The sequence below is a fragment of the Pholcus phalangioides genome, unplaced genomic scaffold (assembly GCF_987345545.1).
Source record: "Pholcus phalangioides strain wild (caught in Gottingen) unplaced genomic scaffold, Ppha-v1.0 ptg000017l_1, whole genome shotgun sequence".
NCBI lineage: Eukaryota > Metazoa > Arthropoda > Arachnida > Araneae > Pholcidae > Pholcus > Pholcus phalangioides.
The window spans coordinates 29317580-29335666 of NW_028301610.1; the positions used below are offsets into that span (position 1 = coordinate 29317580).

At 37.9% G+C, this 18087-nt stretch overlaps 1 protein-coding gene and 1 pseudogene across 1 annotated transcript in view; one reads left to right on the forward strand and one right to left on the reverse strand.

The window, feature by feature from the left end:
- The window catches only part of LOC149072872 (uncharacterized), a 33527-nt gene extending 22853 nt beyond the window's left edge, over window positions 1–10674 (reverse strand). The window contains exon 1 of the mRNA XM_089246549.1: window positions 10478–10674. The gene's annotated coding sequence lies outside the window, so the exon portion shown is untranslated. The remainder of the gene's footprint in view (window positions 1–10477) is intronic.
- Window positions 7119–7997, forward strand: LOC149072873 (ubiquitin-conjugating enzyme E2 Z pseudogene; annotated as a pseudogene).
- Window positions 10675–18087: the final 7413 nt, after the last annotated feature.

An 18087-nucleotide genomic window follows, 5' to 3' on the forward strand; every position in this document is an offset into this window, starting at 1 on the left:
GAAAAAAATTAATTTTTTTCAATCGGAATTTTCTACTGTTCGAGCGAACCAATGAAAGAATTATTTTGTGCCGAATGGAACTTCACCGTTCCATTCCTTGAATTTTTCTGTTCCCAAATTCCTCAGTAACCTCAATTAAGAAACTTATATGTTGTATTAAACACAAATTGTTTTTCAGATTTTCATCTCACTAACCCATGGAGGTATTATAGGGTGGAGATGACGGAAGGTCACGTGACGTCCTGCCTTTCGGCAACCCTATTCCGCTTGTTTGTGCCGAATGGACGCCATCAGTTGCTAAGCTGCTTATACGCGTTTACATTGCCAAATTACTTTTTTCACTATAATTGGTTTGATATTTTCAATAATTTCATATAATTTCAATAATTTCATTTTCATAGGAATCAAGAACATATTGAACTGAATCGGCGAATCGCGCTTTGTTCGTTAAAATAAGTTTCACTTTTTTTATATGAAAATAAATTTTAACTGTCTATGCTCCAGGGGTCTTCACCTATCAAGCATTTCGGGAAAAATAAAAATTTTCCACAAAGCCCACGGAACAACTCTGAATTAAGCTGTCGTGAATCTGGATTCAATGTACAATGGCATGGGCCACGATTAAACAGGGGCCCAAATTAATTGAAAATTTTTAATTATGGATTTTTTTAATTTTATTTATTTATTTTTTGCTTATATTTTTTATATTGTCCATATATATTTTTTATTCCTTTTATATTTTATTTCTTTCAGTTCTGATAAATTTCTTTCAGCAATTAAATCGTCATAAAATTGAATTTTCATCATTTATGAATAACTCACTGATTTATAAAATTAATGAATTATTCATAAATATGAAAATAATAATTCATAATAATAAAAAAAAGTTTAAAAAAAAAAACTTAGATTCATCATGCCCCCCCCCCCCAGGGCTATGGTCCATGCAAGAACTAAGCATGTAGTTAGGTCTTTCTTTTACGAATAGGCCCACCAGGACAATGCCTATGGCCGCGGCCGCAACTAGATGCGTATTTCAGTCGGGGCAAGGCAGCATTTTGGCACAACCCCTTGTAATGTTAGAAAGGTTTAAAAGGGAAATTTGCACCCCCTATGGTTCAGCGCTCGGGGCATCAGATCAGCCTGCCCCCCCCCTCCAGTTTTGGTCTTGCCTACGGCCTCGGATGTATAGAAATGAGGGTCATAGCCCCCAAAGGGCAGAGCTCCAGCCCAGGGGCCCAGAACGATTATCATCATTTTTTTCCGCTATAAATTTACTACAGAGAGTCCAGTGAAAAGTTTGGTCTGGGGGCCCCCTGCTGCAGAAATTGGGAGCCATGGTGAGGGCCATTTTAAAGCATGGGACTACTCGGGCATAGCTCGAGGCCTCAAGTGATAAGACTTGGTTGTATTTTTCGAGCAAGTAATATGATATATTTGAATGTAGTTACCGCCAAGTGGGTCTCCAGAAAAATCGCTTTGCATGGAGGGGCCCCCAAGATGCTGTTAATAGTTGTTAGTAAGACGGTCCTGATATAGCAGCCCCTTGCTAATAAGATCCAGTACTGTGATTTTCAGAAGTATGTAAATTGGTAGGGGCTGCAGGTACTTTCACTCGGGTGTGGGGCCTATAATTTTTTGGGTCCCAAAATATGAAAAGCATTTTTTCAATGACTAACGAAACATTAGACCATAATAGCAGGGAGTCCCAAAAATTTTGCTTTTCCCGGGGGGGGGGCCCATATGAAAGTCAGGCCCTGACCTCAGAACATCAGTTTGCGGGGGCCGCATGATACTGTATATACGGTCCTATCTGTAGTTGAGTATAATACGATTCCAAAGCATGAAATACTCATACAGATGGAGAAGAAACCACAATATTATCCATTCTTATACACAAATATAATGCTTGGAGGAAATCGTTTTTTTCTCCCGCTAAATTGCATTAGATACTAAAAATTTGCAAATGAGATTTTCTTGGTAATATAGTCTATCTGCAACATTATTTGGCATTTGAAACTAACTCGAAATTTGAAAGAGGCCTCTTAAGTTCAGAAAATTCTCTTAGAAACCATTAGGCGCTTACAATGTTTGTGCCGAATGGAAACGCGACAAATGCCAGGGAAAGGCAACCCGGAATCATTTGATCTTTGCCGCGGTACCATCTCCACTAAATAATACCTCCATGCACTAACTGGATTTTCTATGTACATGTCGAACTCATAGGCTGTACTCGGGTGAGATAATGTATCATGGCTGTTCGAGAAAAAAATCTGTCACTGCGAGACGCATTTTTGACGAACCACGACCACGTTATTCTTGGTTCTGCGAAGCTTTTTTTGCCCTCTTAACTCGGATTTCGCACACCCCGTGCGGCCCAAGAGCTGCCCCTGCCTATGACTTGATACGGTCATGTTCAGAATCCACGTTCAAAATCATTGGTAGTCCGTTAGTCTGAGACCACTGATTAAACAAACGGACTGCTGAGAAAAAAATTGTGGTCCGCGGGACCAGTAGCGAAAAACTTTCAACCCCTCCCCCCTACTTCTGCAATAATACATCGATCGCGGAAAAATCTCCTATGAGAGAATCATCGATACGCCAGACGATTGACTGCAACTCTGTTTTTTATGGTTTTTTGCACCCTTTAGTGGTATATCAGAAACATTCTTCTCTAAATGATACAATATATTACTTGTAACATATATATTTAGGAAAAAATGAACAATTATTTAGAATGAAATGAACTATTATACGCTTGTAGGCAGACCTCCTGTTATTGTTATAAAATTTATATAGATATGTATATATCTATATCTTTCGGGAACGATTCGATATCTATATACGCTATTTCGGGAAGCGAAGTGCGTCCGGTCCTTCAATATCCCCCCACCACAGCCTTGAAGTATCTATTTGTCTCCCTATTCCGAACAGGACCGCAACTAGATACTTTGTCATCCGAGACAAGCCGGAATTTGCAGTCAAGTCATGCCCCCCCCTCCCCCAAGGGTGGGGCTAACAGGGCTGCAGCCTGGGGTTCCAGAACAATTCTTATTTTTTGTATTTCCATCAGTGCCGTCTTAACGCATGGGACCACTCGTACACGTCCGGGGCCTCAAGTGAAGGGTCTCACAAAAATGAGAACCGGTTGAAATTTTCAAGAAATTGCTACGTAGAGCCTCCGAAAAAACACTTGGCCAGGGAACCCATGATGCTCTTAAGACAGCACTGCTTTCTACACTATAAATTAATTTGTGAGAGCCCGTGAACAATCTGTCCTGAGGCCCGCCACAGATCTGGCCTCGCCCCCCTCTTTAGGATGAAAGGTCCCTTGCCTAGAAGCTCTGCAGCAGACTGTGTGTGTGTGTGGGGGGGGGGGGGGCAATGGTAAAAAAACAAACTAGACATTTTGAAATTCACATTAAAAAAAACTAAAATCGCGTTCTCAAAGATTAAGAAAATTTTGCCAGTAATTAATTTAATTATGTAGCTGAGTTTGCTTCGAAAATAGATTGGTATTTTTTCGCCGAAAAGAATCCCACATCTAGTTTGGAAATACAGTAACAACTCATTCAGTTGCCAGCACTTGAAAAACGCCAAGTTCAGTGTCTTGTGATTTTCCTTTCCATCTCTTCTTTCTCTTGCAACCTTGGAAGAGCAATTCCTTTGTCGTAGACAGTGGGAGACAATACAGACGAAAATCTCGTCTCAGCGTTGTGGGAACGCATAATAGACCTTTCAATAGATTACACAAAGGCTTTCACGCCCTTCCGCAGCAAAGAAAACGTGAATTTTCGTGGTAGAAATGTTGCCGCCTCTGCCGCAAACAGAAAAAGCGGCAAGTTGGTGCGCTTAAGATTAGAGTATAAACCTATAGATTTTCGATTCCCCCTCGAGCGCTGTCGCCTCTGCCGCGACGCAGTGGGATCTGGGGCATAAACCGGATTCTATTTTTTCCGTTAAGTAGACCTATGAGCATGCACCTGTGGGCGTGGCCTGCCACTCTTGGGGGGGGGGGGGTTACTTTGATCTTAAGCGTGAACCTGTTTATGCTCGTCGTCTTCTGTTTAGCTAGAATTCCGCGAAAATATAGGATAGCGAAGTGGCCAGAGGACACAACCTTCAAGTTTGTTGAAGAGTATCTTCGCCACAAATGTTTGGTTAACTATAGAAAAACAAGCTAAAAATCAATCGATGTTGGAAATAGCGGAAGCTGTGGAGTATTCGATCGACGTGCTCCCAGAAGTTGAAAAAATTGAAGATTCAAAAATATCTGGTGCTGGTGTGGAGAATTTATTATATATTCAAAATTGGACGGATTTGGAATATTTCCCTCATCCTAAACGAATTTGCTGCCATTTATTGGTAGAAATCCATAATCAAGTAATTATTTAACATAAAAATAACTGCAATAAATTCATAAAAATAAAATTTAAAATAATTTTCAAGTTTGACGAACCCTTAGAATTTCCTACACACGCCAAGAAGTTTCCCACATAAAATTTTTCCCGCGAATGTGTGAAATTTCTCATGAATTACGTATATTGGTGAGAGCTATAAGCTTTAAAAAAAAAATCCCTCTCCCTGCCTTTGAGCAGGCCCTATGCGCATGCGCTAGGCCTCCATAAGTTACCCAAAGAGCATCTACTTGATCTATCGTGTGGACACTTTTTTGAACAATCGGTAACTTAAAATTTAGTTACCTACTTAATCACTTAACGAGTGTAAACCGGCCTTACCAGCAGAGGGGTATGAACAGAGAAACGGCCAACTAACGACCTATCTGCGGTTCTGGCATGGTGCGGTAATGCGTGTCCCGAGTTTTTGCGCTGGCGATTTTCAGCAATAATGGTAGAAGTGTTTTATCTTTTTTTTTCAGCGCAACACTGGCGGGATGTTGCAACCCTATCGCCCTTCTTTTTTGTAGCTTCTTTTCCCCTTTCATTAGTAGACAAACGGAAGAATATAGAACAAATTCCAATACCATTTCACCACGTTTTAAAAATGTTAAAAAAAAAAATTCCATACTCGGCAACTTCTGCAGCTGAAGAACGAGTTTTGAATTCCAGTAAGACGAAGTTGGACTGAGATTTCAATGACCGCTCATGATGTGTTAATAAATTACTAAATTTACATTAAACATGAAAGCGCATTTACTTTCGGATTTTTTTTCAAAATTCATAAAAATAAGTTGGACATAACAAATACGTAAATAAAATATTTCTCAAAGAAATAAAAACAGTTTATATCCAATATTTAATAAAAGATAACGAATTCGAGTTAGCGTGAACATATGAGACGAAACACAGAGCCGGAACTAGCGGGAGCAAAAGGGAACAACTGCTCCGGGCGGCAAAATTGAGGGGGGTGGCATATTTTAAATGGGAACAAAAAGATAGTTATAAATTCACCTAGTTACGGCCCTGCAAAATCAGACATTTTTATCAAACTGATGAAATGACCGAAATTTTGTGAAACACGAGAAGTTCCGTTAAATGTAGGACGCATGGTTACTCCGATAACGATAAAACAGACCTAGAAATTGTTGACCATTGTTGAAAGTAGGAACTGAAGTACGGTCCGAATCCGAAGTCTGGTGTCTTTTATACGAAGCGGCCGGTCACTTACCACATTGTCCAGGCTTCAGACATCACCTTGCAAAAACGCCAGACATGGACCGTAACATAGTACGTGCGTCTTCATCCCGAGAATGACCCAAAACAAGCAACCAATGAAAAAGCAGCATTTTATGACGTTATATCAAAAGGGCTGCCCCTTCATCGTGTGTATGTGACTTGTCCTGCGTAAAGTAATTTTCAAGTCGATTTGGTGACTTATGTCATAATGGCGAGAAAAATTTAGAATTTACTTATTAGAAATTACAGTATTAGATTTTCTTCTCTACACTAATTATTTTGAAGTTGTCCTTTTTTCCCCTAATGCAATCTTAGTTCAGCTGATTCAAAAGTTAATTTTTTGAAGAAAAAATTAATACTGTAACTTTATTTTGATAATTTTTCAAATGCATACAGAATGATTCTCAGCCTTTAGAATAGAATCTTCTTGTGTGTTGTTAAATAAAAAGTAATTTATATTCAAAAAATACTCAAAATGTCTCTGGAAAAAATTCCTTGTGCCCCCCCATCCTGAAAAGTCGATCCTGCGTATGCACAAAGCAAAAAAAGCATCATCTGATAAACAAGGCAATCAAAAAGAGGGAAAGACGGCAGAAAGCGAGAGCGGGACCCTTTTTGTTTATACTGACGTCATAAATTACTGCTTTTTCATTGGTTGCTTGTTTTGGGTCAACCGCAGGATGGAAACGCACGATCCATCCATAGTAGAATATTCTCGAGCAGGGGAAGTCTTGTATATCCTATGAGGCTTTTCGAATAGACCTCATAATCATCATCAGCATCACTCCTGAGGAACACACACTGGATGATCCCCAGAGAGATCAATGTTAAAATTGCCGATTTTAGCGTAGAAATGCAGAAATTTAGTGGGGTTTTCCGTCACATCAATAATTTTAAAAATTGAATCTTTGATTTTCGAAATATTGAGGCATCCAATTGCATCAATCCATATAGTTTAGGATGTTTCAAATTGATTATGAGCCCATATAAATTACATTGAAGAAATTCCGCAGCTTTAATCAAGCATTTTTTGAAGGAAAAAAAGGCAGATCGATAACTTCAAGTTAAAAAAAAAAAAAATTTTCTAGCTTCTATTAAAAAGAAGAAAAACGATTCATTTCTATGTTTCTTTAATTTAGATTTGTTTCTTTCATGCATCGCACAGGAAGTCGCCATATTGGTTACCTTGTATGTCCCTCAAAAAAAGGGAAATATCACGTGATCCAAAAAGCCTCATAATCAGGATGGGCTAGTGGGGAGGAAACGGCATGATAACATAAAACGCTAAATAACACGGTCAAGTCAAGTCAGTGCAATAAAGTTGCAGTTCCGATCAGCGTAACGTCCGTCCTAGGTTGGTACAAAAGGACAGAAGTCAAGCGTAACGTCCGTTGACGGCCTCGTTCCAAATCCCTGTGAAGTGAATAGTGATAATTACGAACTAGGGAAATGAATCGGGCTGGTAATTTGTGCTCCCACCGCATTATGGAGGACTTAAAGTCGTTTTACAAAGATCCACTGCCGGGTATATTCATCTTACCGGACGAGTCGGATATGACTGTAATCCACGCTATGATCGTGGGACCAATAGGCACACCGTATGAGGGAGGTTTCTTCTATTTCGTTATGAGCTGCCCACCCAATTATCCTATAAATCCACCAAAGGTGATTCTGATGACAACCGGCCAAAGGAAGGTGAAGTTCCACCATTTCATGTACAGCGATGGCTCAGTTTGCCTGAGCATTCTGAATACACATGCTGAATCACAGTGGACCCCTGCTCTGAGTCTGCCCAGTCTGCTTTTGTGTATACAGTCCCTGCTTGGAAATAAGCCTTACTACAGTGAGATTGATGAACCAATTGATGAGGAGGCCAGCCATAAGTATAACCAGTTAATTCGGCACGAGACTATCAGGGTGGCAGTCTGTGACATGCTGGAAAGAACCACCTTTGACAGCAGCAACATGCCGGAGCCATTTTATAATCTCATGCAAGATATGTTTTCTGTGCATTATGATGCTTATTTGGCTAGCTGTGAGCAGAATGAGGATCTGGATGGACGGAAGATGGAGGATCCTTTTCACAAACACGAAGTGGTGTTTTGTTTTTCACACTTGAAAAATAGGTTACAAAACTTGAAAGCAAAATTCAAACTCCTACAGCCAGCAGTTCCAGTAGCAGGTGCTAGTCAACAACAGCAAGCATCTACCTCTGGAGAATCCAGTCGTCAGGGAGCATCCAATGAATGGTACTTCAACTATCCCAAGCTTGTTGAGACCTACCCATGGTTGAAAAATTTCATCGACAGGAAAGAAAGCAAAAAGGCAAGCAAAGATGTTCCTAACAAGGATGATACTTGGTAGATGAAAGTTGATGGAAGTTAATGTGATATGGATTAAAGTATAGGAATGTGAGGATTGTTCTCGCTTGTGTAAATTCTAGTTAGCATACATTGATGTTTTTATTCAAGCATTTTGAGTAAATTATTAGTATGCATCTTTTTCCCCCCCTTATTTTTTATTACTCTCTTTTATCATTTCAAACAACATAGTTAAAGCATTTATTGGCATCTCTTCTGTTTACCCGTTTAGTTTTTAATATGAAAAGAACTTGATGCAAAAAAGTTTATAATATCTAAAGTAATGGGTACTGTGAAAGTAATCTGTTTCTCTTCAATTTAATGAGAAAGCTGCTGGAGGTCAATCATAAAGCTCAAATTTCATGTTGATAACTATATACAAATGTTCATGGACGGGAGCATTCCTTCAAGATGTGTTTCAAATCACTTAAGATTTATGCTAGCAGCCATGTGTTCTGTGTGGTTCATTCATTGTAACCACAATCAATGGATTAATAAATTCGTTGAAATAGAATATCTTTTTTACAGTGGAACCTTTGATAACAGACACCTGCTGTTAACAGACACTATTTTGAATTATGTTGACAAGGCCTCAATATATTTTACAATCCATTAACAAAAACTCCTCATTAGCAGACAAAATCTCTTTGGGCCCAATATATTTTTCGTAATAAAGCTTTATGATGATTTAATGCTTTTTAATAAGAAAAATGATCTTTCTCTAGAACAGTTTGATATTTTGGTGATGTTGTCAATGGTGATTCACTGCTGTCTCAACATTTGGAAATGTCTCTTCTAAACCTCTAGTATTATTAACCATTTGTGTGTGACACCAACCCATAACTGCCAAGTCCCCAAGATTTCTACTCCATCTCCCAGAAATTTATTTAATCTCCCAAATTTCGACTGTGATTGTAAAAAATCCCTACTTTTTAGGAGAAAAAATATTCCCAAAGAATTTACCCGAAAAAACTTTCTTTCATAATCTTCAAAATGTCACAAGCGTGATATAAATTGTCATCATTGTGTCACATCACAAAGAGATATTTCGTTTTGAGAGGAAAAGCAAAATTCACCAAACAGCCGGCATAAATTCAGCCTTTTGATATCCAAAATTGGTGAGAGGACTTGTATATGCTCATATACAAGTCAAGGACTATTGGGACCATACATCCCATTTTGGACCCAATGGAGATTTTTTTTTGTTGGTGTGATTTGATTAGAAAGTAGTAATGACTGGTAATTTAACTTTCTGGTTGCCAATGATTGCCAACTTGAACACTAATCGACGATGGCTTGCACAATGTCACATTTTTGCAAAGGGGTAAAATCCTTACTTTTTTTAACGTAATCCTCACGTATTCCCAAGGGATCAGCATGATCAGTCCTGGGAATTTGTTAGCATTAGTAGACATTCATGCTGGAATCTGGATTCAAACCCAGACCTGCACACCACTCGACCGCCAGGCGGAGGTCTGTTTACTTCTTAGAAAAATCCCTACATATATATATACTGTTTTCCAAAAATCCCTTATATATTTATTTTTGTACGGAATTTGGGTCTGCACCAAAATTCCCCTAATTATCATTCGCCAAAGTTGGTAGCTATGCTAACCTGTCCCAAGAACGAAAATTGTTGCAGTTCGTGTGAAAAAGATCATATGCATAAAGTTTTGCATTGTAAATATGCAGAATTTTCATGAAGATGTGGGGATTTAATACTGATCAAACATGGAAATTTTCTTATCATTTCATAAATCATTTTACAGTCATAAATATGTGAGTGAAATTGAGGAATTGGACAAAAGACTGACACATTGAAACATTTTTGTCATGGAGTTAATATTGCTACTGTAATTACATGCGGTGTAAAGTCTATTACTGATAGGTATAATGAAATAGGTGTAATAAAATTTATATTTAATAGGGTTTTGCTAATAATGGCCACTTTGGAAATAGTATGTGATTTAGGGAAAATTCTTTGATTTTCCAAAATTTCAAAAAATAAAATTTATAAAAATTTGAGTAATATATATATTATAAATTTGGGGGCCCAAATAAAACATGGGGTCCTGAGCAAATGCCCATGCGGAAATCAGGTCCTCTCATCGAATCCCTTACACTGACCAGACTAGTAACTCTGAACAAACTATCTCCCATTTGTTAAGCTCTATTCAAAATTTTACGTCATCTAGCACTGAAATAAAAGCCACACCATTTTTTTGACACTAAACGAGCTAAGGTCCACAAGAACAGTTTTTGAAAAACAGTTGCCAGATATAAATGAAGTACACTTGAAAGAATTCAGGTAAATTATTTTTTACTTAGAAACTTGATGCTTGTTGGTGATGCAATACAAGGATGAATCAATAAATATGATTGATGTCATACGAGGATTAATCAATAAAAATATTATCAATATAATAGAAGATACTTTGATATAATATGAGTAAAAACAGAAAACTTTTTTAAAAAAAGACTCACCAGAAAAAAATGACTTCTTTTTCCCCTACGTCACTGTCCCATCACAGCAGAACTACAATGATCACCGGTTTCATATTCTTATAAAATTTTCTATCACTGCCATCTAGCCAGAAAATGGTTCATTGAACAATTAAAAAGTAAAATCCTTAAAATTAAAAGGAAAAAAAAAGTTCCATAATCTGCCTCCTCATTTTTCAACCGGGCTTGGCACCGGCTTGGGCCGAGTTTCGATTATGGATTGCCCGAATCAACAAAAATCATAGTTATGGTCCTTGCATACACATTATCAACAAAGTATGAAAAACTAATGCTGGCAATAAGAAAAACATATAATATAGCCTACATAATATAAACTTAATCAGGGGTCTGTTCAGAGTTTTTTGTAGGGTCCCCGCTTTTGTGAAAATTTTACTTATTTTTGAGAAAAGGATCATTAATTTTGTGAAAAATATGTAATTTTGTGGGAAGTGAAATAATCTATCACAAAAGAAATTCAAAAGTTATGGTCTCATTAATTTTTATTTTGTGAAGGGTCCGCTTTTCAGGTCCAGAATTTCGTGAAGGGTCTGGAAAACTGATCCGAATATTGGCTGGAAAGACCCCCTGTAAATGCAAAATGAAATGATTTTATACAGGGCTAAAACCAGAGGAGGGTAAGGGGTCCGGTGCCCTTGAAGCTTGGTTTACTTTTACCATTCAAAATTACAGTGGGGTGCCAAAATAAATATTGGCCCTAGGCAAGAGAGTCATTTTTCGTTTCTAGTTGATCTGATTTTACATGAAGAAATATCTATCAGAAAACACAGTTTTTCATACTTTGTCGGCAGGAACGTTATTTCAACTTTTTCCAGAAGGGGCAAAGAACATGTACTCAATGTATGTATATACACCATTTTTAGTGTATTTTCAAAAGCTGGGGAGAGGTGGAATGCAATGCTCCCGACCCCCAAATGACGGCCCTATTTGCCGATGACATATGCATACAATCTTAATACATTTCAGATTCATAAAAATACATTGCATAGTGAACACAAACAAAAAATAGTAAGTAAAATAAAAACTAAACAGCTATAGTATAATCCCTTTTGGCTATGTGTTGGAAACTTTTTCTTTAGCGAGAAAAACAGATGAAAGCATGACGAGAAGTTGCCATGACTGAAACGAAGTCGTGCGTTAGGATGTCTTTCTTACCAAAGAAAAGAAAAATCACCAAAAAGAATACTACCATGGCTGTTAAAGAATAAATGAAAAAGAAAGGACAAAAACAATAATAAAACAGTATTCTTAGACGAAGTAATAAATCAAGATTAGAAATACAATATCCTTGACCAGATAAGAGAAAAAATAATAAAGACCAGGACTCTCTTTTAAGTAATAGAATGGTCCCTTCTGACATATATTCTGTCCCAAATAAACTTTCTGTCACAGGATGGTCTCTGGACAGCTATAGTACAGCAAAAGTCTAATAGGAATACAGCTTATAACAAGTTATTGTCAAATAGCTAATGTTAAAGATACAAAAAATATTTGGTTATAGGAAGTTTTTTGAAAATTAAAAAGCATTCGCTGTAGTAAAAAAAAAAATTCTCAAAAATACTAGTTTTTCCTTATTCTCTCTTCAAAAACCAAACATGACGACTCTCATAACAGCACATGCTCCTCGTTAGAATTACTGAAGTACTTTAAAACAAAAAAACACGGAACAGCCAAATTGTTTTAACCCCTTTCTTCCAATTTTGGGTTCCCCTATTGTGGGATATTCCTTTTATTAAAACTAAGTTACATTATTAATTCAATACTAAAATACAAAATAGTGATGTTCTTGGAGACTGGGATCATGTGGCCGTTCTCGTCATTGACAATCTGTTCTGCCTGGGTGTTATCATCTACCCAGTAATACTGTTCTTCTCTGGTGTTGTCAGATACCCTACACCTATTATACACATGGGATGCGTGATTAGACTTTTGTCTCTTCCAGTGACTGAGATCACGGAACCAGAACTTACAGTATAAAGTCATTTCCGAAGGACTAAAAAAATTGTGCTGGAAAAAACTTGTCAAACTTGCTGAAAGGGTGCTTTTCTTTGGATGACAAGTACAGGAAGTGCTTACAACTAGAAAAAAATAGTGTGTGAAGACCCCTGCTCTACAAGAAGGAAGCTCAATGAACTGTAGCACAAGGCTGGCGTGGGCCTAGAGCAGAGGCATGTGTAAGGAGGGGCTTATACGTTCCCACCAAGCCAATCACAAATTAGAAACAAAAATTTATATTTCTGTGAAAAAATTAACATATAGAAAGAAAATACCTTTTATATGTTCTTTTAACCAATTTCTGTTAATTTAAATGCTTTTTGAAGGGTGATAACTTCAAATTTCTAGGGAAGAAAATTTTTGTGCCCCCTTCAAAGGTCGTTCCTATGCACGCTCCTGACCTAGGGTGATGAGTCTAGAATAGAGGTCTTCAACCTTTTTCTAGTCACAAGCGCTGCCTGTACCCATTATCAAAAGAGCACATCCTTTCAGCAAGTTTGACATGCAAAAGTATGAAATCAAGATGATTTCAATCCTTCAATGCAATTTGTAAAAAGTGTTTAATTGGAACGTTGATCAAGTGATCGTGCGCACAAAATTAGACATGAGCATGGAGCGCACTGGATGCTTCAGAGAGTACCATGGAGCTCGTGACGGGTTGAAGATGTCTATTCCAGAGGGTCGTTTTATTGTGTAGGTCTGTTGGATCATCCCGTATTTTATACAGACCTATTTTACCTTTGTAATTCGGCTCTCTGAAGGGATAATCACCCACCTTCTGGATGGGTGGAAAGGCACATCGATACACGATCTTACAGTAGACTCTTGCTAATCCAGCACATTAAAGAACAGGGTGTGCTGGATTACAGAAATCACAATCACTCGAAGTCAATGGAAAAAGCCCATTCAAATATAAACTTCTCCACAAAGACATGCAATAACATGTTTCCTCTTCTATGGGTTGAAGAAAACCTGCATAAAAATGTCGGATTACTGGATGGGCCAGAACAGCCTACGGCCGGATTGAGTCTACTGTATATTTATAAAATTTCTGTTCATTATAAATTTAGTTTTTATTCAATTTGATATATAAACAAGGTCTCGTTCTTGGATGAGGGTGTGGGCATCAGAAATTATGGTCTAAAGGAGCTATGGGCTGAAATAGGTTGAGAATAAAATGATCTAAAAGATGTTTTAATGCCATGGACATTGTCTCCCCCCCCCCCCCAGTGTCAAAAGTGGAGTCAACTAATCTAATGTATAAATGTATATATAAATTGATATTATCATCGTGCCCTCCAGACTTCCAAGTCTATCTCCACTTATGTTTAATGCAGATAAAGCAGCAATTTTCTACAATTTTATAACGAAAAAGCAACAAATTGAAATTTGCTTATAATGAGAATATAATTTTTTATTATAATTAATAATTTTCTTAGTGATTATGAATTGTCATTATAACAGACTTTTACTGTATACCCCAAAGCAGAATGTTTTGTATTGTTCTGCAATGATCCCTCTGCTGAGTGGAAATCTACAGTAAAAATCCCTATAATAATGTTGTCTACACTTTTTCTGAAAATTCTTCCAGATTGTTCCGCAGTAGTACTTGATTGTTCTGTGACGTACATTGCAGATTTGGCATATTCTGCTTTGGGGACTGTATAATCCTTTTTTGGTGATGTGTTGGTGAAAAAACATCAGCAAGCATGACATGAAATCGCCAGAACAAGGGATCAAAATTAAAAAATATAACATCCTAGTCCAGGGCTAGATAAATCCCAGGTCGCCATGGCGACTAGAAAATCAGTATTGGTGCTTCAATTTTTTAAATGAGGTTGCTAAATTGGGACCTAAGATTTTATCATTTTCTGATTGAACCCCACCATCACACAGTGGTGGTCAGCTGAAGTTAGTTTTCTGTAGTTCCCAACTTTGAGGTGCAAATGCAAGTTGATCTCCCTTAAAAAGTCTCGCCACAGAAAACAACAGGCCTATAATCAGGCCCATAGCCAGAAATTTCTTTCCGAGGGGGACTACTTGCATTTCTGGGGGGAGGGACCAAAGTGATATAACAATAGATTTGGCCACCTTTTCCCCTCTTCTTAAGCACTCTTACATTTCAGTACGGGACCGAACCCCCAAGCCCCCCCCTCGTTACGGCCTTACCTAAAATGGTACAAATATTCAGTCGTCACACTTCCCTTCTGAGATATAGATGGCAGCACTAAAAAATCAGACAACACTACACGCTTCCGGCACAACTCAACTCAGTAGCAATTTGCCCATGGCTATAGACCAGAGTTGTGCTGTGTGAAAGAAAGGTAGCTTGTTAAGTCCATGCCCAGATGAATCATGGCTGCCACCAGAGCAAAAGGTGGTACTACACGATAATAGACAGTGTGTAACAGTAAAGGCAGACTGGTATCAGGAATTATAGGTGGCGCCAGATATCTGCTCTTACGTTCAAGAGTTGTTCAAACGAGGAAGTTGTTGTCATGGCGTCCACGTGGTGCTGTTTGTATTGCAGACGTGCCAACTTTTAGAATCCAGAAATCCGGAGATTTTCCTGAGGGGGGTACCCACCCCGGCACTCATAGACTCAATCAAAAAAAATTCACAAATTTTTTTTTTTTTTAAATCAATTAAGAAAAAGTTACATTCCTCCCCCCAAGGCAGGTTCTGCATTGCCTCCGAGCAGAATACAATTCTATGTCAGTCTTTCCACGCAAAATAGAGAGAAATCACATCTACATATACTGTTCATAAAACATAAGTGTTTCCTTTCATGGATGCTATCAGTGATTGATAATCTTGGGTATATCAACTCTTAAAAAAAGCTTTATATAGTTTTATTTTCTTTCTGAAGACATATTTAATTGGAGGAAACAATTTAAAAACTTCAAAATACAAAGCTGCAGATGAAAAACTTGTGTTTACCGCACGACTGTTAATGGAAGACAATAACGATTATACAGGAATTTCGGCAACCAAGGTCATGCCCCTGATAAATGATTGCCGATAAACGCTACGTAAACAAAGTCACGTCTTTGCCAGTTGCTTAAATGCGGTCACCAAGACTTTTTTTATGGCTGCTCGATGGAAATGACCATGGCTGTCCTCTATGGGTGTTTTCCCTAACGACGATGGCAGTCATTGACGTCACACTAACATGGAAGAACACGTGAAATCTAATTTTCTGCCAAAATCCGGAGAAATTTTAACAAATCTGGACAGCGGGAAGAAGGATGAAAAATCCGGAGTCTCCCGCCTAAATCCGGAGAGTTGGCAGGTCTGGTATTGTAGACGCTGTTATCTCTCGGATGTAATTTGTGTTTTCCTTAAATAAATTACGTTCCAAACAGCATGTAGCTACAACAGATATTTATAAGTCAACTGTACTTCAGTGTATTCACAACATGAAAAAATAGATCACCTCAGATGGCAAACACACACACAATTTCAATCAGTTAACCATCTTGTTTAAGGAAGAACTTTTTACAGCAACCAAGTCTAATCGAAAGGTTGTCAAATTGTAAGACACGCAGGTGCAGATCCATATTGGGAAGGAAATCGGGTAATTACAATCCCTACATTCTTAAGCCCTGATCACATGTGCAATAAAGCATCCCAGGAAGTTCCCAGTAACAGGGATTTTCACTACAAACCACTCACATGACGTTTAGTTTATGCCGGTAATCCCCCTCTTCTTTCTGGAAATTGTCACTGGTTACATAGGTTGAACGGAAATGCTTGATTCAAGATGGCTGACGAAAGAGCTTACAGTAGTTTTTTTTACGCCAAGGATTATAGGAGAGAAGGTCGGTGTTGACCACCAATCCACCCCAAAGAAAAATGGGGGGTTTTTTCATGAGCTTTTCTCCCACCTTTCTTTCCCTACAAGGGGAAAAAACTTGCCATGCTGGTAATTAACTTAACCAAAGTGACCCCCAATCTTGCACATGTGAGCGGGGCTTTAGTAAAACAAGAGGCATTAACAGCCAGTTATTGATTGGTTACTACAAGCAAGAAAGAATAAACCTTCACGGGGAGAGCTTTTTTGGAAAAACTGAATTTTGAAGTTCATTAACGAAAAATGAAAGTATTTTTCATTGAATCAATAAATGATAGCAAAGATGAACGGGAGAGAAGAAAAAAATCTCAGATAAATTCGAGAGGAATCGAACACACAACCTTTGGTAGATGTGCCCTGTAAACTATTGCTCCAACTGCGGATGTCAGATTCAAGTACAATTAAGTATATCTATTGTTACACGTCGCCAGCAGCAGTTAATATGAGTGACGTAATGATACATCACTCATTTCAGGCGATCACGATGCACTAAATTCCTATAATGCAGGAATGTAGGGTTTGTTTATGAGCAGGGAAAGAGGATTCACCACTCTCAAGAGCCAAATGATGAGAAAAATTTGTCGTATAATACTGGACACCCCAACGGACCTACACAATGAATCGCCATGCCCGATACATTGACCTGGATCTGTGCCTATAGAGACACGCCTCTCAGTGACTGCATACGTTTCCTGAATACATAAATAAATTTGTGAAACTTTGGCAATAAGCTTTTTTAAGGAACTATTCCAATAAAATTAAAGCATGTTTTTTTTTTTGAGAAAAATCAGCATCCAGAGCTCAGAGAAAGTGATTCCACATTTAGAGAGCTTTGGCAATTCTTGGTATTCCCAAGACCTGGGTGGTCTAAGAATGCTAAGAATAAAAAACTTCTATGAGAAATTGAGTGAAGCAGGCACAGATCTAGAGAAAGCCCTGCCTGACACATAGTCCTGGATCCACACCCAGAGTGAAGTCACAATAACACATCAAAAGAAATTGAGAGATTAAACTTTGCTTACAAAATACATCTAATGTATACCTTCTAAAGTCTGTTCATTCTAACTTGGGTCTGAGTGTAAATAAAAGCATGTGTGCGATACTTAAAATGATTGGTTGAAGAGCATTTCACCTTTCTTACAGTACAATACAGCCAAAATCTTTGTTGTTTGCCCCCCTCGTTTATTAAAATACCTCATAGTTTTTGTTTCAACATTATCTGGAGGAAGAAAAAAATAAATTTGTCAAAGCATTTTTGCTGTTGTGACTTTACGGTGGGTGTCATAAGGATACACCCCTCTCTCCACTGCTGCTGTCTGTCTGTCAACAGAACGTTTCATCGATAGTCGTAAAACAGCACACTTCAGGAGATATCGCTTTGCCAACATGTTTGTGGGTGTCTGGTTTCGAAAAGCCAGTTGAAATATCATTTGCTGCTGCGTTTTAGGTGCCTATAACTAAGCAAAAAAAATTTCATTGTGGTAAATAAGATCTTTTTTCTTCTTACCCCTGCGCTACAAAACTAGAAGTGGAGGAGGTTACTTATCGTAACGAGTGCATTCGCAAATACTTCGCAGTGTTGCTCAAACAGCTCTCTTGAGTATAATATAACAATGTTTTTCTTGTTCACAATTTATTTTTCAATTTTTTTATCTTCCGTTTCTGTACATACAAATCGATTTCCAAAAATTAATTTTTGACTATATATTTGTTGTTAAATTTTTAC